At 37.4% G+C, this 21,390-nt stretch overlaps 1 protein-coding gene across 4 annotated transcripts in view; it reads left to right on the top strand.

Moving 5' to 3' along the window:
* The first annotated feature begins 6,320 nt into the window (after window positions 1-6,320).
* The window catches only part of LOC143249948 (uncharacterized), a 58,845-nt gene continuing 43,775 nt past the window's right edge, over window positions 6,321-21,390 (top strand). Inside the window, exon 1 of one of the 4 annotated variants that reach the window (XM_076500575.1) lies at window positions 6,321-6,420. The gene's annotated coding sequence lies outside the window, so the exon portion shown is untranslated. Of the gene's footprint in view, window positions 6,421-6,462; window positions 6,690-21,390 lie in introns of those variants that run through there. The other 3 variants (XM_076500579.1, XM_076500576.1, XM_076500578.1) reach the window with 3 other exon arrangements.

Genomic DNA, 21,390 nt, shown 5'->3' with positions numbered 1-21,390 from the left:
AAGTACGGTGTTTTTTGTTTTGTGTTTTCTTTTCCGATATCAGTAATTATCTCTGGTCCACCAGGACAGTGATTATAAACAAAAGACATAATATATATTATTTTTCAATATGACTTGCTCATGGAAAATAGATAAATAATATTTTCTTTCAGTTCTGAAAGCTACCTTTAAGGCATTTTGAAAGTTTATTTTCTCATATGTATTTTCAACGATTTTATTTCATCGTAAATATACTCTTCAAAAAAAGAAACGCAAAAGGGATATTTTATTTTATTTTAAAGAGAAATATATGTAAGAACGTTACAAGCTCAGAGTATGTGATGTTACACGTGTTAAAGCACTGATTGTCAGACCAAAATGACAATAAAAGTTGTGCACTTTGAAAACGGAGGAAAACATCGGCTTTTTCGCCAAAACGCATGCGTGTCCAATAAATTTGTTTAAGAGATCTGCATGTTCTGCAAGTGCAACATGTGCAAAATCCTATAAAAGTGACGGGTTCTCGGTTTCCATAGCTCAGTGTTAAGCCACCGACACGCAATACAGTTACGCCAAGACTGACTGAAGCACAACGCAACAACGCCATTGGTCGCTTGGAAGCAGGCGAATCTCGATCAGATGTTGCCAGAGCTGTGAATGTCCACCCAAGCACCATCACAAGGCTATGGAATCGTCACCAACAACATGGATCAATTCGTGACCGTCCACGATCTGGCAGACCTCGTGTGACCACGCCCGCACAAGATCGCTACATCCAGTTACGTCACCTTCGGGATAGGATAACCACTGCGACGTCTACTGCCTCAACCATATCAGGGCTGCGTAGGATTTCCGATCAGACCGTACGCAACCGTCTACGAGATTCTTAGGCCCCATGTGCAACCCATCATGGTGAACGTCAACGACGTTTTTCAACATGACAACGCCCGTCCTCACACAGCCCGACTCACCACTGTCTTCTTGAGACACCACAACATCAACGTTCTTCCCTGGCCCTCCAGATCACCAGATTTAAACCCCATCAAACATCTTTGGGACGAGTTGGACCTACATCTGCGATGGCGACAACCTCAACCGCAGACTCTACCTCAGCTTGCAGCAGCTTTGTAGGCTGAGTGGACATCCATTCCACAGGATGTGATTCGTCATCTTATCGCTTCCATGGGCAGGAGATGCCAAGCAGTTATTGATGCTCACGGGGGGCATACTCGTTGAGTATTGACGTTGAGTGACGTTAAACTTCAACTAGTGAGCGTGGATTTCGCCTTTGCAGACTTTGGATGTTCAGCAGTGAATGTGCAAAGTTTCACACATGTCATACAGAACTACCCGGAATAAACTTGTTAACAATTTGTCTAAAATTTTGCCTTTTGCGTTTCTTTTTTTGAAGAGTATATAAGCTTGTTTTGTTTGTTTTTCCATTTTGCTCAAAGCTACACTAGGGATATCTGCGCTAGCCGTCCCTAATTTAGCAGTGAAAGACTAAAGGGAATGCAGCTAGTCATCACCACCCACCGCCAACTCTTGGGCTACTCTTTTACCAAGTCAGATTAGGTGGTAGTTTACAATAATTCTGAGATCTCAATGTAATATTTCGAAGTGTATTGTTAAAATAAATAAAATTCAGACAGTCAGGGCTAATTTAAAGTAAAAAAACATTCTTTGTGCTCCATTGCACTACCTTTTTTACATAGAAATTTCGTATGTTTTACCCAAGACTCATAAAAAAGCCAGCAATCGTTTTAATGTATTCATTTCACAGTTTTTAATTTCTAAAACTATAAATCTAGCATAATAACCATCTGCTAATGTATTATTATGGTTCATTCCCCCCCTCATGTTTCTTTATATACCTAGTGATCTGAAAAGCTATTGTGAATCGTTTGAGGTAGTGAGATTTAAAGATAATTATTTCTAAAGTGCATGTGCACTATTAACTTTATGAGTCATATTATTACAAATAGGTAGAGCCGTGCCAAACAATAAAATAACATACGTTAAAGCAGTACGTGCCCCATCAAATTGACAAAAATTGTGTCACTTATTTTCAATTGTATAGAAAAAACAATCACTTCCTTTTCATTAGGCTCGGCATGGCCAGGTGCGTTTAGGCGTTCGACTTGTAATCTGAGGATTGCGGGTTCGAATACCCGTCACACCAAACATGCTCGCCCTTTCAGCCATGGGGTGTTATAACGTTACGGTCAAATCTATTATTCATTGGTAAAAGAGTAGCCCAAGAGTTGGCGGTGGGTGGTGATGACAAGCTGCCTTCCCTCTGCTAAATTAGGGAGTACAGAAAACTCTAGTGTAGCTTTGCGCGAAATTAAAATACAAAAAAATCCTTCCCATTAATGGATAAGTGTTGAAACGTTAATTTTTGTTACTAAATTTTTCGGTCATTTGTCCTTTTGCTTTGTTTTTAATTACATTGGTATAAACAAAAAGGGCCCGGCATGGCCAAGCGTGTTAAGGCGTGCGACTCGTAATCTGAGGGTCGCGGGTTCGCATCCCCGTCGCGCCAAACATGCTCGCCCTTTCAGTCGTGGGGGGCGTTATAATGTGACGGTCAATCCCACTATTCGTTGGTAAAATAGTAGCCCAAGAGTTGGCGGTGGGTGGTGATGACTAGCTGCCTTCCCTCTAGTCTTACACTGCTAAATTAGGGACGGTTAGCACAGATAGCCCTCGAGTAGCTTTGTGCGAAATTAAAAAACAAACAAACAAAACAAATAAACAAAAAGTAGAACGCGAGCCTGGAAAGTTTGAAGACCCTTGAAAGATTTCCTACTCGATGGATAGTTTCGTGAAAAACTTGGGTAAGTGTGTGTGCGTGTGTATTTTCATTTAGCAAAGCCACCTCGGGCTATCTGCTGAGTCCACCAGGAGGAATCAAACCCCTGATTTTAGCGTCATAAATCCGTAGACTTTCCGCTGTGCTAGAGGAGGACTTAGGTAAGCGCGAAATCATACATTTTAAAATAAACAGTAAGTTTCATATCGCGTTACAAACAATCAAAACATTTTTCTAGAGATATAAAGTAATGTTGAATATACAATATCTATTATTTAGACTCAACTGATAATGGTATTCTATAGAGGGACAAACTGTTCCATATCTAAAAGCTCATTGCAACAGAAAGAACAGAAACTGTTTGTTTTGGAATTTCGCACAAAGCTATTCGAGGGCTATCTGTGCTAGCCGTCCCTAATTTAGCAGTGTAAGACTAGAGGGAAGGCAGCTAGTCATCACCACCCACCGCCAACTCTTGGGCTACTCTTTTACCAACGAATAGTGGGATTGATCGTCACATTATAACGCCCCCACGGCTGGGAGGGCGAGCATGTTTGGGGCGATGCGGATGCGAACCCGCGCCCCTCAGATTACGAGTCTCACGCCTTAACACGCTTGGCCATGCCGGGCCGAATATAAAAATAAAATGCTCTTTAATTCGGATTACGAGTCGCACGTTTTACGCGCTTGGCCATGCCAGGCCTATAACAGAAACTAAATGCTATTTACTTTATAAATAAAAATATAAAAATGTGTTAGTAAATTTTGATATATATATTTTAGTCAACTTTCTTTTTTGTTTTTTTAGCCTAGTATTATAACGATGTCATATCCTTAATACAATTATATAGGGAATGTTTCATGTCAGCTGTTGCCACTATTTTCGCTTTATCGGCGTTTGATTGTTGTGAACGAACAAGGACGGCCAGGTTTACTCTGACCTTTTCCTTCCTCCTTTAGTGTTGTTTATTAACTTCAAACAGTTTCATATGATTATATCCCTTCGTTTGTTCGTATACACCCACAACAGTTCCATAGCAAAACGCAACTTTTTCATTTGAAATATTTATCAGTTTGTGTATTTCGCAAAAAATAAACCCTTTTAAGTTGAAAAGTAATATGTTTATATGTAGCGTAGGTGGTCTTTACTGTTACAATAAAAATTTTAGAGGGTTGAGGTATTTATGATTACATGCTTTATTCCTATTTTGGGTAATATTTTTATTCCACTTTAATATTAAATCTTAAGTTATACCTGAAACGTTTGGCGATGCTAGAACATTTAAAAGAGATCCATTTGAGAATATTTCAGAAGGACTTCTTAATGTTTTAATCGATTTTGAAAACAAAATAACAAGGGTAATACTAGAAACGTTTATTTGTATCGAGTGTTTTAAACAGCATTGAACAATTTCATTTAGAACCAGTTGTAAATTTGTAGCTACTATTGAAGGGTTTTATGAGTTTTCGGGCCTGGCATGGCCAAGCGCGTAAGGCGTGCGACTCGTAATCCGAGGGTCGCGGGTTCGCGCCCGCGTCGCGCTAAACATGCTCGCCCTCCCAGCCGTGGGGGTGTATAATGTGACGGTCAATCCCACTATTCGTTGGTAAAAGAGTAGCCCAAGAATTGGCGGTGGGTGGTGATGATTAGCTGCCTTCCCTCTAGTCTTACACTGCTAAATTAGGGACGGCTAGCACAGATAGCCCTCGAGTAGCTTTGTGCGAAATTCCAAAACGAACAAACAGATGAGTTTTCCAAATTGCTACATTACCTGCAAATGGAGATTTAAGATAAAATTTCGGTACTTAACAGCGAGTCGCTTACATACATGATGAAGAGAATCGAGCTAACTACTCCTCAATGTGAAACACCTGCCTCAGGATTGAAATACTCTGAGTAGGCGTTCTCTATGTTTATTCCGCATTTTTTATCTTCTAAAGAAGTTATACAACTAGCAAATAACACCTGTTGGAAATTCTACTTGTTTTAATTTATAATGTCTCTCTATCAAGAAAGAAATCGACAGTGTATTTTTTGTCATTAAAAGTATCTATTATAGTTTCGGTTAACCTAACCGAATGACCTGTTGTTTGCCGAATTTTTCTGGAACCATGTTGCACTCCGAGTAATTTTGAAGTGATCTTTAAGTTTGTTTCTTTGTATTTGAATTTCGCGCAAAGCTACGCGAGGGCTATCTGCGCTAGCCGTCCCTAATTTAGCAGTATAAGACTAGAGGGAAGGCAGCTAGTCTCCACCACCCACCGCCAACTCTTGAGCTACTCTTTCACCAACGAATAGTGGGATTGACCGTCCCATCATAAGGCCCCCACGACTGAAAGGACGAACATGTTTGGTGCGACCGGAATTCGAACCCGCGACCCTCAGATTAGGAACCGAAAGCCTTAACCCACCTGGCCATGCCGGGACAATCTCTAAGGAAATGGAGGTCCTATTATGAATAATTAATACCAATTTTTTGTCTAAATAATTAGTTAGATTGAGTGGTCCGCAGCTTTTTAGTTTATTTGCTGGTTTGCCATCCTTTAGAAATATATTAGCATTTGCCTACTTTTTAAGAGTTTGGGACTTAACTATAATTTAGATTAAATTGTATGACACTGTTAGGTGATTAAACAATTACCGAGTATATTTTTAGAATAATGGCTTGTATTCCATCATCACTTGGACCTTAATTTTAGTTAGATTTACAGATATAATTACTTCTGTTTTTGTTATAACCTGTGTTATTTTACTTTGCACAATCATTATTGTTTATATTTTGTGGAATTGTTGTAGTTTCTGCGAAATGTTATGTGTATATTAGTTTATTGTGTTCTAGATAAACTTGTTTACTGTTTTAAAATAGTATGTATCCATGTCTGGTTCATTGTGTGTTGCAAAATTTTTCCTCAGTTGGTCTTTAAATAATTCACCCTATCATTTATTTATATTTGTTGTTTTGTTTTCATGATGTAAGGTTGGATATATTTTATACACATTTTGGTTATTTCCAAAGTGTTTCATATATGTGACCCAAATATTTTAAAGACTTGTATTTATTCAGTTTTGAACAAGAATTTTTCTCAGTTATCTTGATTTAAGTATTTTATTTGGCTGTTGGTGATGATGATTAGCTGCCTTCTTTCTCGTATTATACTGCTAACTTAGAGACGGCTAGGGAAGATAGTTCTAATGTACTTTTGCGCGAAATTAGAAAACAAAGAAACATCGTTTTTAAAATTAGATTTAGGTTTACCTATGAGCTTATTATTAGAGAGTACGAGATCAAACACATACATTATTTGTAAGTGATCGTTAAAATTTGAAGTTTATTGCTAATATTTGACGAGCTTATGCACAAAATCAGTATATCATTGTGTCGAAAGTTTGTGTGCCTTGGAACGTTATCAACATTTTCCTCAAGACAAATTAATTTCAAATAGCCCGCCAAATGATTGGATGTTATTTTCCTAAATGGCAGTACTTATGGTAATTTCAAATAATAGAGGGCGCTCGTTAAATAAACTTTCTTTCACAAGTTACAATATTGACTAGAGAAGTTAAAATTGGGTAGACGGCAGGTTGGGTTTGAAAGCGTAAATAATTGAGCGAGGTTTTTTTTTGGGTAAGATAGTATTTATTTTTATTTTAAGTTATCATTTTTTATTTTTTGTAACATAATATTCAGATTATGATTTTAAAAAAATTGCCCCTGTGAAGCAGGCTTATAAATGCAAGTCGCAGGGGTCTAAACTCTTGTATTATTAACACTGTGTATCAAGCCACCATCTTGTTAACTTCACCCTCTGACATAACTGGTAAGCGGGAAGGCCGTTGTTTTAAGTGTTTGACCTTGGATGTGTAAAAGAAAACTTATTTTAGCAGAAACTTTATGTAATAACTCATATAACATTACATACTTTGTATACGTATATATGATTGGTTATCATAAGTAGTTTTCAAACATCTGGTCAGGTCCAGTCACAATGGTTTAAGCTAACTCGGGAAGCTTAATGTGATTGATAACGTCAACCAGAACAAGTGTTTTAACAAGATGGCCGTTTCTTGTATCGGGCCAAGGGCGTGTACCTCGGCTTACCAGTCAGTGGCTGGTGTTATGCGGGGATGATATTTTGATAAGTTCGTTTGAAACATAATATCACGATCTGCGTAGAGGAATTTGGCGTTTTAAGTTAGCTATAGAGCCTAGTATTAAACTATAACTATAACGTAGGTCAACATAACATTGAATCAGTAATGGAACGTACATTGTATCTACAGGGTTCTTTAACAAGTTTGAAACAAACTGAAAAGTGCATAATGATAATGTATATAAGTTATAACTGTTTTACTTTTTAGATCTTTCATAGATTTGAAAACATTCATAACCTTTGAAACATATACATAAGTCTGGTGTTTATATGTGGGTAAATCAGAACTTAATTTGTAAGTACAGAAGTATGTTTTTACTGTCATTGAACTTGCATGATGAAATGTACATCTTTTCTGATGTCTCTCTCTACTATCAAAACTGGAATTTTTCTTTAATAAAGAAGAATTGGGCTAAAACTAATGTAACTCCTTTGAAGTAGACCCATTTGAAAACGTTAACTCATAGTGACAGATGAATGAAACTAATAAGTTTAGGTATTTAGTATTTTACAAAAAAATTGAAATTTAATAATTGGAAGTTTTGTTAATTGTACAAGTATCCATAGTATAGCTGTTATCTTAAAATGTGAGTAGTACTTTTACTCTTGTTAAGTTACATTTCTTTGTTTTAATTATTACAAGTTCTGAGAATTATGTATATAATAAAAATGAAGACAAACTAGAAAAGACTATATGTTTATTTGTATTACCTAGTGCTTTAGATATGAAAATGTAAATTTAACCATGGTTACAGTTAAAAAGTTCTTTATTACACATGAAAAAAAGTGTTTGGAATTCTAACAAGATGTGGATTGATTATAAGAAAGGAAGTGTATTGTATTTGAACAAAATTAAAAATGGAAAATGTACAAGATATAATGAGGAAGAAAGGTTGAGAAGATGACAAACAGAAAAATATCAGTAAATGTAAGTGACATAAAAATTAAAATATTGATTGAAACAAATGTATGAAAATAAAATAATTACAAATAACAGCATCAAGTACCTGACTAAAGCCAGATATTAGAAAGGAAACAATGTAGAATTAAAGATAATGGTGTAATAAAGAAGAAACATGAAAGTCATAGCATTATGATGTCAGAAATTAAAAACATGGTGTTTTGAGATGCACATGAAATAGTACAGAATGACACTGTGTGGTAAATTATGAAACTGATGTAGGGGAGAAGAAATGGGCATGTGTATGTAACAACTATTAATACAAGAACGTGTGTTTGTGTATGTAACAACTATTAATACAAGAACGTGTGTTTGTGTATGTAACAACTATTAACACAAGAACGTGTGTTTGTGTATGTAACAGCTATTAATACAAGAACCTGTGTGTATGTAACAACTATTAATACAAGAACCTGTGTGTATGTAACAACTATTAATACAAGAACGTGTGTTTGTGTATGTAACAACTATTAATACAAGAACGTGTGTTTGTGTATGTAACAACTATTAACACAAGAACGTGTGTTTGTGTATGTAACAACTATTAACACAAGAACGTGTGTTTGTGTATGTAACAACTATTAACACAAGAACGTGTGTTTGTGTATGTAACAACTATTAACACAAGAACGTGTGTTTGTGTATGTAACAACTATTAACACAAGAACGCGTGTGTGTAACAACTATTAACACAAGAACGCGTGTGTGTAACAACTATTAACACAAGAATATTCTTGTATTAACAGCTTGTTAATACTAACTTATTTTTGTCACAAGAATAAGTGACAAATATTCTAGAGAGCTGGAAAGCCCAGGAGAATTAGAAACAACGTAACACATACATCACTTATAATATGAAACACAGTGTGATTGCTGCTTAGCAACAGAAAGAAAGTTTCAATGAGACACCATGTTTTAAAAAAGATTGAAAAAGTAACTTACATTCATGTATAAATTACTGCAAGTTGTTACTGGAAAAATGACTTGGAAATGTTTGTTTTTCAAACACATTTTTGTGTAAATTAATGGGGAAAAACTGAAATAAAATGTCAGAAGGTTACATGTTTGTGGCCGGTCTAAATACTTTTCTCTCCCACTTAATATAAATACAAAAATTAGCTCATATTTTTATTAATTTGTATATCCCTTAATGTTTATGTACACTTTTGCAGCTGACAAAACATTAAGAACTTAACAGTACATGTACTAGTGTAATATGGTGTCCATGTGTGCAACTTAATTCTCTCTAAACTGCTGGTTGCACTGACTTCAAAGTGTGCCAAACAACTTGTCTGGGTCCCAAAATTTGCACAAGAGTAAAGATTTTTTTCACCCATGTGTCAGAGATTTCTTGGGTTTCTTGAAAATTGCTAAACTTGCAAACTTTCGAGTGATGCCAAATTAACAGTCTCAGTCATGAGATTTGCACTAAGGTAAAACTTTTTATCTAACAACTAACCTGGGTATTTTGTGAAAAATTTTAAAGTAAACTGCAAATTTGGCATTGATTTACATTTGAGCATGGAAATAAGTAGGCCTAGTATATACCATCTTGTTAGTCTAAGATACTATATTTGCATTATAATGGCCGTGCTATATATATAAAATACATCATTAGCTAAATAATTCTTCAAGTTTGTAATTAAATTCAAATATAATTCAGACAAAACCAAGTATTTACAGCTTAAAACTTTATCCTGGTAGTTCACATTTCTGATACGATAGCTTACCTTCTTTTACAGAATAGCTTTTCATAATTAATACTTCTCTCTACTGGTGCAAATTTTCAACTTTGACACTAATCTTTCACCTACTGCTTTTGCATATTCATGTGCAAATGATTATACACCAGTAGGAGTGGGACACAACTCCTATTGTAACAAGCACAATCTTTACACTTGCACTTGTTAATCACTTCTAAACTGGGAGTGGTACTGACCAGACATAAGGATGTTTGTTCATGGTTTTATCATTGTTTTCCTTTATACTGGTCCACCATGGCCAGATGGTTAAGGCACTTGACTCGTAATACTAGGGTTGCGGATTTGAATCCTTTCATGCCAAACATGCTCACCCTTTCAGCTCTGGGAGCATTATGATGTAACAGTCAATCCCATTATTCATTGGTAAAAGAGTAGCCCAAGAGTTGGCAGTGGGTGGTGCTAGCTATCTGCCTTCCCTGTAGTCTTATACTGCTAAATTAGGGACTGCTAACACAGACAGCCCTCATGTAACTTTGCATGAAATTCAAAAACAAACAGTTCTTTATATAACAGACTTAGTTTTTCTTTACTATTTATTTAACTTTTAGGAACTGTAAAAAAGATTGTTTTTTATAGTTTTTTCAGTGCCTATTTTGGCTAGTATGTTGTTTATCTCATTCTGTGCCAAGTGATGCCTAGTATGTTGTGTATCTCATTCTGTGCCAAGTGATGCCTAGTATGTTGTGTATCTCATTTTGTGCCAAGTGATGCCTAGTATGTTGTGTATCTCATTCTGTGCCAAGTGATGCCTAGTATGTTGTGTATCTCATTCTGTGCCAAGTGATGCCTAGTATGTTGTGTATCTCATTCTGTGCCAAGTGATGCCTAGTATGTTGTGTATCTCATTCTGTGCCAAGTGATGCCTAGTATGTTGTGTATCTCATTCTGTGCCAAGTGATGCCTAGTATGTTGTGTATCTCATTCTGTGCCAAGTGATGCCTAGTATGTTGTGTATCTCATTCTGTGCCAAGTGATGCCTAGTATGTTGTGTATTTCATTCTGTGCCAAGTGATGCCTAGTATGTTGTGTATCTCATTCTGTGCCAAGTGATGCCTAGTATGTTGTGTATCTCATTCTGTGCCAAGTGATGCCTAGTATGTTGTGTATCTCATTCTGTGCCAAGTGATGCCTAGTATGTTGTGTATCTCATTCTGTGCCAAGTGATGCCTAGTATGTTGTGTATCTCATTCTGTGCCAAGTGTTGCCTAGTATGTTGTGGATCTCATTCTGTGCCAAGTGTTGCCTAGTATGTTGTGGATCTCATTCTGTGCCAAGTGTTGCCTAGTATGTTGTGGATCTCATTCTGTGCCAAGTGTTGCCTAGTATGTTGTGGATCTCATTCTGTGCCAAGTGTTGCCTAGTATGTTGTGGCTCTCATTCTGTACCAAGTGATGCCTAACCAGATGTTTTTTTTTATTCTTACTGTTTATCCTGTGACCACACTCAATGTCAATTACATCGTAAGCCATCCTACTGTGGATCTGATGCACAATTGCAAATGTTGTCAGATATTGGTTGTCTCCATTCTGTAGTCATCTGTGTCTAAATAATTACATCACATAACTGGGTTATGCATGATGTAGAGATGGAGCATTTTGTACGACTGCTTGCAATTCTCTCTAGTGGTTTTCTTGCTTCGTAAATAAGTTTGTTGTAGGTTGTACCCTTGTGCACTAACATGAGTAAAGTAGACAGATTGCTGCCCAGCTCTGATGTACAATTCCAGCTGCTGCCAGGTTTTGGTTGATTGATTTCTTGATATGGTAACTGCTTTTCAAAATAGGGAACTGCTGACATCCGTTGCACTGTCTCTAGTGATGAGGTCCTTGTGACTTTCCAATTCATTTTTCCTCTCAGTGTGGATTCCTGTAAGTGTTGAGGGGTCCTACAAGAGAAGGTTCTGGTCTTTCAGTTTACCCTCTGTGGGATCTAAACATCTGCTCACATGTCTGCTATGTGTGGTGGCCCTTGAAGGGGAGGAGGGGATTATGGTGGTTTAGGGGTCCAAACCTAACACACCACTTTGGCCTTGAATTCCTGTAGACGGGCAGCCTTGGGGTGGCTCCCCAGGGTCAATTGGCTGGTCCACTTGGGCTAGGGTCAACCAAGTACCAGTGTTGGATGTTCTCAATGGGTGTTGTAAACATTGTATCTGATGCTGGTGTTTGTATAGTGCTCATGAAACCCTGGAGTTGCTGCAGTGTCCTTGTTTGGCATTGTAGTGCATTTTCTTGTAGGGCTCCATGGTGGATAGGGTCAGTGGGCACTGAAATATTTCTTCTTTATTATGCATCCCCCAAATCAAATAGAGAAAAACCAGCCCATAGGTAAATGACCACATACTGAAGATTATGAGCAGCAATCTTCAACCTCTCTAACACCTGTACTTCATTTTCTTATACTACATTCTCTTTCTGACAAACCTTTAGGCCAAATGTTTTCCTTTTTTATTCGAGGGACTTGTTGGCTTTTCTAAGTTAGTCAGAAAGCTTCACCCTGGTGACATGTTGGTGGAAACATACTCTCTTAAACACAGTGAACTCCTCTTGTATTCGAAGGCAATTGGGGGTATACCCATTGAGCTTACTCCCTATGCTACTTTGAATTCATCACAAGGAGTTATCATTGAGAGGGATTTGAAGATCATTCCTGAGTCAGATATTCTCTCTGGTTTTTCCACCCAAGGACTTTCAACAGTGAGGCATATCTTCACTCGCAAGGATGGAATTATGATACTGACCAATGTCCTCATTCTGACATTTACATCACCACGTCCACCTGCCACCATCAAGGCAGGTTATCTTAATTGCAAGGTATGGCCATGCATTCCGAACCCTCTTGGATGTTTTCAGTGTCATTGGTTTGGTCACTTCCAGACATCATATCGTGGTTTCTTGACATGTGCTCATTGTGGTGGCAAGGACCACCTTGCCTGTGAATGTGAAACAGACCCTCATTGCATTAATTGTAACAGCTCTCACCCATCCTACTTTTGTTCTTGTTCTGAGTGGTTGGAAGAAAAAGAAGTACAATGCTTGAAAATGCTTCAAAATATTACTTTCCCTCAAGCTCAAAAGTTACTGTCCACCACTTCACCTCAAACATATGCTGCTGCATTTCATTTTACTTCTACAGTGGTAGTACAGACAGATCTCTCCATGCTTCTGAAAGGATCATTCTCAAACCATATGAAAAGTCTTTTGACCTCCATGGTTAATAAAGCTAATGAATTAATATCAACACCCATTTCTGTCCCTACCATTCATTCCAGCAGACCCCTAGAGCTACTTCCTTTGGTTCTGAGTACAGGCATTTCCTCAGGTACATCTTCTCCCACTCCAAGATACAAAACAATAATTTGTTCACATCCTCAGTCACTAGAATCCTCTTCCAATGACAGAGACCTGCCCAATCAACCCAGGGCAGGATCCTGGAGGTCAACAGACCTCCCTTGATTAAAGACAATAAAGAAAAAAGTCATGGTCATAAACAGAATAAACAGAAAGGCTCTCCATCCAATTTGCCTACATATAAATAAAAATGGCCATTTTGATACAATAAAACTGTTGAGGTTTACGTTCTAATCTAGATTACATCAAAGCTCTAATTGTTTCTTACCATTCTGTATGGTGTTGGTTGGTGATGACCAAGTCATGATTAAAATCATGTGTCAGTGGTGTGACAGCTTTCCTTTAGTGGCCGTGATGTGTTATTACAGATGTTGCCAGGTTTTGGTAAAAGCATGACATATATATATATATATAAAATAGAATTTTGCACCATGGACTGAAATGTTTTTTGTACCTACCTTTTTCCAGATGTACACTTTTAGTGGTCTGGTGTTGGCTTGAGATGGTCCTGCAAAGCAAGCCCTCATGTGTAATGGTTTGTAGCCGTCCTCCTACCACTGACTGGATGACAAATGCTCAGTGACACCAGGTATTGGGCTGAAGATGCACCTCAGGTTTGTGGTTCCTCCTGTCTGCTGAAAGTCAGTTCCTGGTAGATCTGGTGTTGGTTGCAAATGGTTGCAACATGTTTTTCTGCTTGTGTGTGGCTTGGTGTCCTCCTACCACAGACTGGTAGTACAACACTCATTTCCACCATGTTTTGAATCAGAAATGTATGCAAGTGTAGATGTATTTTTATATGGAAGCTTCTCTTTCCTACCATTTCCCATTTTGTGATGAAGAGATAGATGCATTCACAACAACTGGTACGGTTAATACCCACAACAGCCATTCTGAGATAAATATTTATTTCAAGAGAGTTTTTCATCATCAAGAAGAAGTAGATCTTATACCAACAACAGATCTTATGTACGAGCCTAGTGGTGGAAGAATTCAAACCCCATAGTGTAGGCCCCTCGATGTGGATTCCTGTACGTGGTGAGGGGACCTCCCAGAGGAGGTAGACTGAAAGTACAGAACATCATCTGGGATCTAAACATCCACCTGTGTGTTTGCCATGCATGGTGACCTGTGAAGTGGAGGAGAGGATTCTGGTGGTTTAGGGGTCCAATTTCAACACACCACTTTGGCCTTGAATTCCTGTAGATGGGCAGTCTTGGGGTGGCCCTCATAATCAATTGGCTAGTCCATTTGGGCCAAGGTCAACTGAGTGTCAGCATAGGACATCCGCAACGGGTGTAATGGACATCATGATTGACACTGGTGTTCGGGTATAGTACTCATGAAACCCTGGCACACTGCAGCGACCTTATATGGTAGGGCTCCTTGGTGGGTGGGGTCAGTGGTCACCGAAATAATCTTTTTTTATTATTGTGGATACCCCTCAAATAAAAAAATAAACAAGCATGATAGCACAGAAAAAAATCTGACTACTGGCAAACAGCTGCGTAATGATGACTGTACTGTCAAACTTACAACTTGAATCTCTCCCATGATTTTTAATCATACATTCTTTAACTGAAAAACCCTTAGGGCAGATGTCTCCATTTTTTATTCAGAATGGCTTAGAAGGGCTTGCTGGCTTTCTTAAATTGGTAAAAAAATTACAGTCTGTGGACATTTTAGTGGAAACAGTTTTATCACAACATTCCAAATTCCTCTTGAAATCAAAGGCCATTGAAGTTACTCCTCATTCTACTTTGAATTCTTCCAGAGAAGTTATAGTTGAGAGGGATTTAAAGACCATTCCATAGTCAGAGATCCTCGCAGGTTTCACCAGCCTAGTTGTTACAGCCGTGTGCCGAATTGTTACTCGTATAGACGGGATTATGGAGCCGACAAATGCTCTTATATTAACATTTACAACATCACGTCGTACTACCATAATCAAGGTAGGATATTTGAATTGTAAGGTACAATCTTATATTCCTAACCCTGTTAAATGTTTTCATTGTCAACGAATTGGCCATTCGAAAACATCTTGCTGTGGTTCCTTGATATGTGCCCGTTGTGCTGGTAAAGGCCATGATTCTTTTAAATGCCAACCAGAACCACGGTGTGTTAACTGTAATGGTCCACATCCTTCGTATTTTACTTCTTGCCCTAAATGGATAGAAGAGAAAGAAGTACAATGTCTAAAGACAGTTCACAATGTTACTTACACAAATTACTATTCACGGTTCCATTTCAGACTTGTACTGCTATAATCATTCCACTACTACAGTAAGAGTCGAGACAGACCTTTCTGTGCCTCCTACAGAATCCTTAACAGTGCATCTTAATTGAGTATCCTTCAAAATCAACAAAGTTAATGAATCAGCATCTACTTCTATCTTTGTCCCTACCACATCTTCCAGTCATTGCCCAACTTCACCTTGTTCAAGCTCAGGTGTTTCCATGGGGTTTTCCTCTCTTGACACCCCAAAAATTAAACAGACCATTTGTTCAACGTCCTCAATCACTGGAATGTATGTCTACAAACATTGACCTGTCTACTTGATCCAGAGCAAGATCACTAGAGATTGACCAACCCACATTTAGTAAAGAAAAAAAGCATGGTCACAAGCAGATAGTCTCCTTGACTTATTCTCCTCCAAAATAAAAATGGCCATGTTAATCCAATGGAACTGTCAAGGTTTTCAATCAAATGTGAATGACATCAAGGATTTGATTGACTTTTATCAGCCCAAATGTCTTTCTTTACAGGAAACATTTTTAAAACCTAGTAATACAGTCACAATTCAACAATACTCCTTATTCCAAAATGACGGGTCATGTGTAGGACAGGTACATGGGGGAGTGGCACTGCTGGTTGATCAACTGGTTGTATTATCACTGTTTGTTCTCTATACCTTTCCCTGGAAAAAATTATTATCCATCAGACCTTGATGCCCTCATTAAGCAACTGCCAACCCCTTTTTAATTTTAGTGGATCTTATTTGGCATAATCCCCTCTGGGGTGGTTCCAGTATTGATGTGAGGGGTCATACTATAGAGCATATACTCCTGAATCACAACCTGTCTCTCTTCAATACTCCAGGACTGGAAAGACTAACTTCAGGTGATTGACGGTGGTTCTGGTACTTGCCTGTTAGTCTTCCTGGCAGGTTATGATCCTTACCATTCTGCTACAGGAAGTCCTTTATAACTTTATAGACTGGATGTCAACATTGGTTTTATGCCATTTTCTGTATTTAATTGCTGTTTTGTTTTAACCTTCATTTACTTTTACAAATTTTACTACATTTAGTTTACTTTTACCATTCTACTGGACATTTGGCTACTCATTATTACGATTTTGCTATGTCTTTTAAAACTTCTATTATTTTACATTTTGATAATGGCTGCTATGACACATAACCTGGAACCAGGACTGGAAAGGCCAACTTCAGGTGACTGACGGTGGTTCTTGAACTTACCTGTTAGTCTTCCTGGCAGGTTATGATCATTACCATTTTGCTAGAGTAAGTACTTTACAACTTCTTTTACTCTGCATTCTCTCTTACCATTGTAACCTAGGTGTCAACATTGGTTTTATGCTTTTTATGTTTTTCAGTGATGTTTTGTTTTACCTTCATTTCCTTTTCTGTATTTTACTACATTTAATTTATTTTTACCTTTTTACTGGACGGTTGGTGCAGATAGCCTAGCTGTTTTGTGCCATAAAACACTAAATCAATCAATCAACTCTTCAATACTGGCTCTTACACTTATCTTCATACACCCAGTCAGTTATTTACTGCTATAGATTTTTCTATCTACATCCCATTGCTTTTCACCTGCTTTTCTGGAGAGGTTGACATCAATCCATGGGGTAGTGATCATTTTCTATCATATTAAGAGAGAGTGACCATGGTCAGTGCCACCTGACCTGTGTGCCTCAGTGGAAGTTAGACCAGGCTAATTGGCCTTCTTTCACTGCTCTCTCAAAACTTGATCCTGCCATCTTATGTAAATCAATAGATGATTGTGTAGTAGTAGTAACTAACTCAGTGCATCCCCAAAACCTTGACATCTTTCCCATGACATCCCTGCCCTTGGTGGAATTCTGCTTGTTTTGTAACACAAAAAGCTCAGAAACGTGCTTGTGATAAATGTCATAGATATCCCATGCTTACAAACCACATTGCATTTTAGCAAGCCCATGCACAGGCTTGGCGAGTTAGGTGTTAAAGCCAGAAAGAATCTTGGATTAAATTCACCTCCAGCATTTCTTCAACCATGAGTTCAAAAGTCATATGGTACAATATCCAGAAAGTGAGTGGACAGTATGCTTCTGCCACCCTCTCTATCTTAATATTCAATGGCCATGAAGTTGCTGATCCTCAGAGCATTGCCAATACTTTTGGTGAATGTTTCTCTCATGTATCTAGCTTTTCAAACTCGTCCCCTTCCTTCTTAGCTATTAAAACACGAGTTCAACTTCTGCCTCTTTCCTTTTTGACTGATTATTCCTATGACTACAGTTACCCTCTTACACTGGTGGAACTCAAACTTGTGCTTCATCAGATGTTATGCTGCCTTTCTCCTGGCTGTCTTTAACCAGATATGGCAGGAGAATGTATTTCCTGATGCTTGACACCAAGCTATTGTATTCCCTATTCTTAAACCTGGGAAGGATCCAAAGATTCCTTCGAATTACTGTCCCATTACTTTGATGAGTTGTCTCAGTAAGACCTTAGAAAAGATGAATAATGCTCATCTTGTTTGGTTCCTTGAATCAAACAACCTTCTCTCACCCACTCAGTGTGGGTTCCAAAGACAACACTCCACAATAGACCACTTAATTTGCCTTGAAACATCAGTCAGAAAAGCCTTTTTCAAGCAACAAAATCTTTCTATTTTTTTCATATAGAGAAAGCTTATGATACAACATGCAGATTATGTAACAATTTACCACTTTTTATAAAACATTTTTTAGTAAACTGCTGATTCCAGGTATGTGTGGTCTCAACACTTTCTTGGTTTTCCCAAAGGAACTTGGAGTCCCTCAGGGCTGTGTTTTGAGTGTTACACTTTTCATTATAAAGATTATCACCATCAGTGAACAGCTACCCCCTGTAGTTACAAATGTTCTTTTTGTTGATGATTTTCACATCTCATATCAGTCATCAAACATGAGGTTTAGTGAGTAGCAGCTACAAACTACAATCAGTCATATACTTAAGTGGACCACAGCAAATGGTTCTCAACTTTGTGTATATTTCTGCTGCCAGTGTGGAATTCATCCAGATCCAGATCTTCGTATTGATGATGATGTATTTCCTGTCATCCCTGAGGCAAAGTTCTTAGGTCTTATATTTGACTGTAAATTAAATTTTATTTCCCAATCAAGCAACTTTGTGTCAAATGTATAAGAGCACTGAACATCCTCTCTTCCACCTCTTGGGGAGCAGATCAACACTCCATACTTAAAATTTATTGTACCCTTATCTGATCCAAGCTTTACTGTGGTTCTATGGTTTATTCTTCTGCCACAACCTCAGCATTGAAAGTGCTAGATCCTATTCACCATCAGGGGCTTTGGCTTTGCACTGCGGCCTTTCGTACTTCTCCAGTCCAAAGTTTGTATTTAGAGTCCCATGAACCCCTTCTGTATATTCACCGTTTGCAACTGTCTCTTATATATGCTTCCAAACTTTGCTCCTTACCACAGCATCCTACTTGGGGTTCTGTTTTCCATCCTCAGTGGGCCATACTTCTATAATAGAAAACCTGCCATTGTTCCTTTTAGCCTTTGTATCTGGGCATAATCAGAAAAATTGGATCTATCTTTGAATAACCTAGCAGTATCAACAGATCAGCCTCTTCCACCATGGCTACTTACTATCCCTAATTGTGACGTATCTTTGAGTCATCTGAGGAAGGCCAGTACTCCTGATTGGAAATATCGCTCTTTATTTGCTGAACATCTTTCAAATGATCCATCCATTGCCACATATACAGATGGTTCAAAATCAGGTGACTCTGTAGGCTCTGCCATGGTTACAGTTTAGTTGTGGAACACAGAATCCCCTCTACAGTTTCTGTGTTCACTGCCAAATTGTATGCCATTTCATCTTACCATCTCTTGTGAATTATATTGAAACTATGCAATATACGAATTGTATGATCTATACTGATTCACTCAGATGTCTATTGGCCCTGGCATCATTACATGTTAGTTACCATCCTATTCTTATCGATATCCAAAACAAACTGGTCCATCTCTATCATTTATCTTTGTCCAGTTTTTTTGGATACCAGGTTATGTTGGTATTTGTGGGAATGAGCTAGCTGACAGAGTGGCTAAGTCCATCTGCTCTGGCTCTCACCATCGTACCTGTTCCACATATGGACTAGGGTCCAGTTATCAAAACCTGACTGTGCACCATTTGGCAGTTGACTTGGAATGAGCAATGAAATAATAAGCTTTTTGAAATCAATCCTTGTTTAGCTCTTTGGCCATCTTGTTTCTGTGAAGATCGAAGGGAGGAAGTAGTTTTGGCTAGGCTACACATTGGTCACAGTTTTTTAATTTACCACTTCCTTTTATCTGGTACTGATGCACCAATGTGTAGTCTTTGTGGCACTCAGGTCACAATAATGCATATTTTATTATCGTGCCGTCGTTACAACCAAGAATGACGACGCCATTTTAAACATATTTTTAAGGTAGGTTTTCACTTGACATTAGCCAGTGTCATAGGTGATACTGGCTGCTTCACTCATGTTTTTACATTTTAAAGAGCCATTAGTGTTTTTAACTTAAGGTTTATATTGGACTATATACTGTTTTAACATGATTTCTTTTATACATTTTAATTTTACAGTGGAACCCCTCTAAGCAGCCACCCCTCATATTCGATCACCCCCTTGAAAGCGGTCATTCAATCACAGTCCCTTTTTTTGTTTACATAATTCCCAATTATGTACAGTGGAACCACTCTAATCAGGCCAGTTTCTCTCAGTCCCAAAGGTGGCTACTTTAGAGGGGTTCCACTGTATTTTGACCTGAACCCAGGACTGGAAAGGCCAACTTCACGTGACTGACAGCAAGTTTGAACTTCATGCTTCAGTCTTCCTGGCAGGTCTTAATTTTTCATATTTTACATCTTTTTATCTTAATTTCCATATACCATGAAAGTATACTACATCTTGTTTGGCACAGATAGCCTAGTAGTTTTGTGCCGATAAACATGAAATACCTACCTACCTACCCATAGTGTAAGTCTTCTGATCTGATGTACAACCTAGTGTTGGAAGAAGTCAAACCCCATAGTGTAGATCTTCTGACCAGTTCAGTGTGAAGAGGGTGCTGGCTATGATGAAGCATGTTTAATACATTTTCAAGTATTAAACATCAATAGAGGGCAGAACAAATAAACAAAAGCTATTTTGTGAGAGGAGGTACCTATTGGAAATACATTCTCAATGAGGTAAAATGCTGACTTCTGATTCAACTTTCTTATTACACCAGTCAAATAGAACACTTGAATCAAGTGTTCTTTATGTTATAATGCAATAAAAAGTAATATTGAAATCACTTTTTGTAGTGTAGATAACTGTAGAATCATTGTTAATACTTTCTAACATATTCTAACTGTAGAATCATTGTTAATACTTTCTAACATTCTAACTGAAGAATCATTGTTAATACTTTCTAACATTCTAACTGAAGAATCATTGTTAATACTTTCTAACATATTCTAACTGAAGAATCATTGTTAATACTTTCTAACATATTCTAACTGAAGAATCATTGTTAATACTTTCTAACATATTCTAACTGTAGAATCATTGTTAATACTTTCTAACATATTCTAACTGTAGAATCATTGTTAATACTTTCTAACATATTCTAACTGTAGAATCATTGTTAATACTTTCTAACATATTCTAACTGTAGAATCATTGTTAATACTTTCTAACATTCTAACTGAAGAATCATTGTTAATACTTTCTAACATTCTAACTGAAGAATCATTGTTAATACTTTCTAACATATTCTAACTGAAGAATCATTGTTAATACTTTCTAACATATTCTAACTGAAGAATCATTGTTAATACTTTCTAACATTCTAACTGAAGAATCATTGTTAATACTTTATAACATATTCTAACTGTAGAATCATTGTTAATACTTTATAACATATTCTAACTGTAGAATCATTGTTAATACTTTCTAACATTTTAACTGTAGAATCATTGTTAATACTTTCTAACATATTCTAACTGTAGAATCATTGTTAATACTTTCTAACATATTCTAACTGAAGAATCATTGTTAATACTTTCTAACATATTCCTCACTCTCCAGTACTTGAAT

This window comes from Tachypleus tridentatus, chromosome 4 (assembly GCF_004210375.1).
Source record: "Tachypleus tridentatus isolate NWPU-2018 chromosome 4, ASM421037v1, whole genome shotgun sequence".
In the NCBI taxonomy this organism is placed as follows: Eukaryota; Metazoa; Arthropoda; class Merostomata; order Xiphosura; family Limulidae; genus Tachypleus; species Tachypleus tridentatus.
Note: the sequence above shows the minus strand (reverse complement) of the source record. Positions and strands in the feature narration are given on the sequence as shown.